The sequence below is a fragment of the Rhinoraja longicauda genome, chromosome 1 (genome assembly GCF_053455715.1).
Source record: "Rhinoraja longicauda isolate Sanriku21f chromosome 1, sRhiLon1.1, whole genome shotgun sequence".
In the NCBI taxonomy this organism is placed as follows: domain Eukaryota; kingdom Metazoa; phylum Chordata; class Chondrichthyes; order Rajiformes; family Arhynchobatidae; genus Rhinoraja; species Rhinoraja longicauda.
In genome coordinates this window covers 50000429-50006428 of record NC_135953.1, presented here as the reverse complement: position 1 = coordinate 50006428, position 6000 = coordinate 50000429, and positions in this window count along the sequence as shown.

The following is a 6000-nucleotide window of genomic DNA, read 5'->3' as shown; positions in this document are numbered from 1 at the left end:
ATGGGCACTCGAATAGGCCCTAGCTATGCCTGCCTCTTTGTCGGGTACGTCGAATAATCCATGTTCCGGACGTACACTGGCCCCATCCCCGAACTCTACCTCCGCTACATCGACGACTGCATTGGTGCTACCTCTTGTACCCATGCAGAACTCACTGACTTCAAACACTTCACTTCCAATTTCCATCCTGCTCTTAAATATATTTGGACTATCTCCGACATCTTCCTCCCATTTCTGGACCTCACCATCTCCATCACAGGAGACCGACTAGTGACTGACATCTACTATAAACCCACTGACTCGGACAGCTATCTGGACTACACTTCTTCCCACCCTGTCCCCTGCAAAAAGTCTATCCCCTACTCCCAATTCCTACGTCTACGACGCATCTGCGCCCGGGATGAGATGTTTCTCACTAGGGCATCAGAGATGTCCTCATTCTTCAGGAAATGGGGCTTCCCCTCTTCCATTATAGATGAGGCTCTCACTAGGGCCTCTTCTACACCCCGCAGCTCTGCCCTTGCTCCCCCTCCCCCATTCGTAACAAGGACAGAATCCCCCTCGTTCTCACCTTCCACCCCATCAGCCAGCTTATCCAACAAATCATCCTCCAACATTTCCGTCATCTACAACTGGACCCCACTACTGGCCACATCTTCCGATCCCCTCCCCTTTCTGCGTTCCGCAGAGACCATTCCCTCCGTAACTCCCTGGTCCACTCGTCCCTTCCTACCCAAACCACCCCATCTCCGGTCACATTCCCCTGCGGCAGCAGGAGATGCAACACCTGTCCCTTTACCTCCCCCCTCAACTCCATCCAAGAACCCAAACAGACTTTCCAGGTGAGACAGAGGTTCACCTGCACTTCCTCCAACCTCATCTATTGTATCCGCTGCTCTAGATGTCAACTTCTTTACATCGGCGAAACCAAACGCAGGCTTGGCGATTGTTCGCTCAACACCTTCGCTCAGTCCGCCTTAACCAACCTGATCTCCCGGTGGCAGAGCACTTCAACTCCCCCTCCCACTCCCAGTCTGACCTTTCTGTCATGGGCCTCCTCCAGTGCCATAGTGAGGCCCACCGAAAATTGGAGGAACACCACCTCATATTTCGCTTGGGCAGCTTGCAGCCCAGTGGTATGAACATTGACTTCTCCAACTTTAGATAGGTCCTCTCTTCCCCTCCACCTTCCCAGTTCTCCCTCTATCTTCCTGTCTCCACCTATATCCTTCCTTTGTCCCTCCCCCTGACATCAGTCTGAAGAAGGGTCTTGACAACAGACAATAGGTGCAGGAGGAGGCCATTCGGCCCTCCGAGCCAGCACCGTCATTCAATGTGATCATGGCTGATCATTCTCAATCAGTACCCCGTTCCTGCCTTCTCCCCATACCCCCTGACTCCGCTATCCTTAAGAGCTCTATCCAGCTCTCTCTTGAATGCATTCAGAGAATTGGCCTCCACTGCCTTCTGAGGCAGAGAATTCCACAGATTCACAACTCTCTGACTGAAAAAGTTTTTCCTCATCTCTGTTCTAAATGGCCTACACCTTATTCTTAAACTGTGGCCCCTTGTTCTGGACTCCCCCAACATTGGGAACATGTTTCCTGCCTCTAACGTGTCCAATCCCTTAATAATCTTATACGTTTCGATAAGATCTCCTCTCATCCTTCTAAATTCCAGTGTATACAAGCCTAGCCGCTCCAGTCTTTCAACATATGATAGTCCCGCCATTCCGGGAATTAACCTAGTAAACCTACGCTGCACGCCCTCAATAGCAAGAATATCCTTCCTCAAATTTGGAGACCAAAACTGCACACAGTACTCCAGGTGCGGTCTCACTAGGGCCCTGTACAACTGCAGAAGGACCTCTTTGCTCCTATACTCAACTCCTCTTGTTATGAAGGCCAACATTCCATTGGCTTTCTTCACTGCCTGCTGTACCTGCATGCTTCCTTTCAGTGACTGATGCACTAGGACACCCAGATCTCGTTGTACGTCCCCTGTTCCTAACCTGACACCATTCAGATAATACTCTGCCTTCCTATTCTTACCACCAAAGTGGATAACCTCACATCCACATTAAACTGCATCTGCCATGCATCCGCCCACTCACACAACCTGTCCAAGTCACCCTGCAACCTCATAGCATCTTCCTCACAGTTCACACTACCACCCAGCATTGTATCATCTGCAAATTTGCTAATGGTACTTTTAATCCCTTCATCCAAGTCATTAATGTATATTGTAAATAGCTGCGGTCCCAGCACAGAGCCTTGCGGTACCCCACTAGTTACTGCCTGCCATTCTGAAAGGGACCTATTTATCCCCACTCTTTGCTTTCTGTCTGTCAACCAATTTTCTATCCATGTCAGTACCCTACCTCCAATACCATGTGCTCTAATTTTGCCCACTAATCTCCTATGTGGAACCTTGTCAAATGCTTTCTGAAAGTCAAGGTACACCACATCCACCGGCTTTCCCCTGTCAATTTTCCTGGTTACATCCTCAAAGAATTCCAGAAGATTAGTCAAGCATGATTTCCCCTTCGTAAATCCATGCTGACTCGGAACAATCCTGTTACTACTATTCAAATGCTCCGCAATTTCGTCTTTTATAATTGACTCCAGCATCTTCCCCACCACTGATGTCAGACTAACTGGTTTATAATTTCCCGTTTTCTCTCTCCCTCCTTTTTTAAAAAGTGGGACAACATTAGCTACCCTCCAATCCACAGGAACTGATCCTGAATCTATAGAACATTGGAAAATGATCACCAATGCATCCACAATTTCTAGCGCCACCTCCTTAAGTACTCTGGGATGCAGACCATCAGGCCCTGGGGATTTATCAGCCTTCAGTCCCATCAGTATACCCAACATCATTTCCTGCCTAATGTGGATTTCCTTCAGTTCCTCCGTCATCCTAGGATCTCTGGCCACTAGAACATCTGGGAGATTGCTTGTATCTTCCTTAGTGAAGACAGATCCAAAGTACCGGTTCAACTCGTCTGCCATTTCCTTGTTTCCCATAATAAATTCCCCAGCTTCTGTCTTCAAGGGACCCACATTTGCCTTGACTATTTATTTCCTCTTTACATACCTAAAAAAGCTTTTACTATCCTCCTTTATATTATTGGCTAGTTTACCCTCGTATCTCATCTTTTCTCCCCATATTGCCTTCTTAGTCATCTTCTGTTGCTCTTTAAAAGAGTCCCAATCCTCTGGCTTCCCACTCTTCTTTGCTTTGTTGTACTTCTTCTCTTTTATTTTTATGCTGTCCTTGACTTCCCTTGTCAGCCACGGGTGTCTCTTACTCCCCTTGGAATCTTTCCTCCTCTTTGGGATAAATTGATCCTGCAACTTCTGCATTATTCCCAGGAATACCTGCCATTGCTGTTCCACCGTCTTCCCTGCGAGGGCCTCCTTCCAGTCAATTCTGGCCAGCTCCTGCCTCATGCCTCTGTAATCCCCTTTGCTGTACTGTAATACCGACACTTCCGATTTTCCCTTCTCCCTCTCAATTTGTGGAGTAAAACTTATCATATTGTGATCACTGCATCCTAATGGCTCTTTTACCTCGAGTCCCCTTATCAGATCAGGTTCATTACATAACACTAAATCCAGAATTGCCTTCTCCCTAGTAGTCTCCAGTACAAGCTGTTCTCAGAACCCATCTCGGAGACACTCCACAAACTCTCTTTCCTGGGGTCCATTATCAACCTGATTTTCCCAGTCTACCTGCATGTTGAAATCTCCCATAACCACCGTAGCATTACATTTGCAACATGCCAATTTTAGCTCCTCATTCAACTTGCACCCTATGTCGAGGCTGCTGTTTGGGGGCCTGCAGATAACTCCCATTAGGGTCTTTTTACCCTTACAATTTCTCATTTCTACCCATACTGATTCTACATCTCCTGATTCTATGTCACCCCTTGCAAGGGAATGAATATCATTCCTCACCAACAGAGTGACCCCACCCCACCCCCTCTGCCTTTTCTGTCTTTTCTATATGTTGTGTACCCCTGAATATTCAGTTCCCAGCCCTGGTCCTCTTGTAGCCATGTCTCAGTGATTCCCACATCATACTTGCCAATGTCTAACTGAGCCTCAAGCTCATCCACTTTATTTCTTTTACTTCGCGCATTTAAATACAACACTTTAATTTCCGTATTCACCTCCCCTCTCACACCGGTCACAATTGGCCCTGACCTTACTCTCTTATCCCTTCTAGAACTTCCCTCCCCATTCATTCGAGAGTCCTTTGCAATTTCTCCTGTATTTGCTTCCCCTTTAACTCCATCTCCATATTCCCAGTTTGTCAACCACCCCCCCCCCCACTACTTAGTTTAAAGCCACACTTGTAGCACTAGCAAACCTATCTGCCAGAATGTTGGTCCCCCTGCTGTTAAGGTGTAACCCGTCCCTTTTGTACAGGTCACCCCTACCCCAGAAGAGATCCCAGTTGTCTAGAAATCTAAATCCCCGCTCCCTACACCAGCCCCTCAGCCATACATTCATATCCCCGATCTCTCTATTCCTGCCCTCACTAGCACGAGGTACAGGTAGCAGTCCAGAGACAACCACCTTCGACGTCCTACTTCTCAGTCTTCTTCCTAACTCTCTACCAGTATCTCTTTCCTCTTCCTCCCGACGTCGTTCGTGCCCACATGCACAACTACTTCCGGTTGATCGCCTTCCCTCGCTAGGATGTTCTGAAGCCGGTCCGTGATGTCTTGAACCCTGGCACCAGGGAGGCAACAAACCATGCTCGAGTCCCGCCTGTCACCACAGAATCAACTGTCCGTACCTCGGACAATGGAGTCACCCACTACTATGGCTCTTCCTGACTTCGGTCTCCCCGGTCGAGTTTCCTTGCCTGGGTTAGATCTGCCAACACGTCCGCCGCTCGGACTGGAAGCGTCTTCTGCCCCAACAGCTCCCAAGAGGGTGTACCGGTTTGCAATAGGCACAGCCACCGGGGTCTCCTGTAGTCCACGTTTGCTCCCCCCTGAAACGGTCTCCCACCTTCGCTCGACCTGGACCCTTGGCGTGACCGCCTCGCAGTAGGCCCTGTCCAGGAAACTCTCGCATTCCCGGATGGCCCTGAGGTCTTCCAGCTGCCTTTCCAACTCCGCCACACATCCATTCAGGAGCCGCACCTGGACACAGTTCTTGCAGGTGTAGCTCCCAGAAGCTCCAGCGGTGTCCCTATCTTCCCACATCCTGCAGGAAACAGACTGCACCAACTTGCCTGCCATTACTTTAGTGCAGTCAAAAACAATTCAGGCGCAAAAACAAGCGTAACCTCCTCACCTCAGCCTCCTCGCCGAAGACTCGCAGCCAAAGACTCGCACTTTTCTCACAGGGCACTTCCCTCAACAGGGCTGCACCCCTTATGCAAGTCTTGCTTATATCAGTCACTAAATTACTTAATTGGCCAATTTACCAAACTTCTACTTTAATTGATCAACCAATCCAGGTACTCATTTCTATACTGCCTTCCTGACAAGCTTGAAGTTATGCACTTTTCTGACCCGAAACGTCACCTATTCCTTCTCTCCTGAGATGCTGCCTGACCTGCTGAGTTACTCCAGCATTTTGTGAAATAAATACCTTCGATTTGTACCAGCATCTGCAGTTATTTTCTTACACAATCTCTTGCTTGCAGGCTTGCAAAACAAAACAATCCCTGTTCCGCTAGTCAATTTCCAATCTCCAAGAGCCACTTACAACTTTAAATGATTCTTCGAGACAGGTTACTTTATCTTCATTCACCAAAGATAGCTCTTGATCTATTCACTCCGGCTGAGATAAATTCTTACAATATAGCGGCAACTTTAGTCCTTTCTAATAAAGTCCTTAAGCTTACCGTTGATGAAGGAGTGGAGCGATATTTCTTGACGCAAAAACCACAAGAGAGAGATCTTCACGACGTTTCAGTTTAGTTAGTCGTTTATTGAAGTAATAATACAAACAGATTAGTATATCTCACGTCATA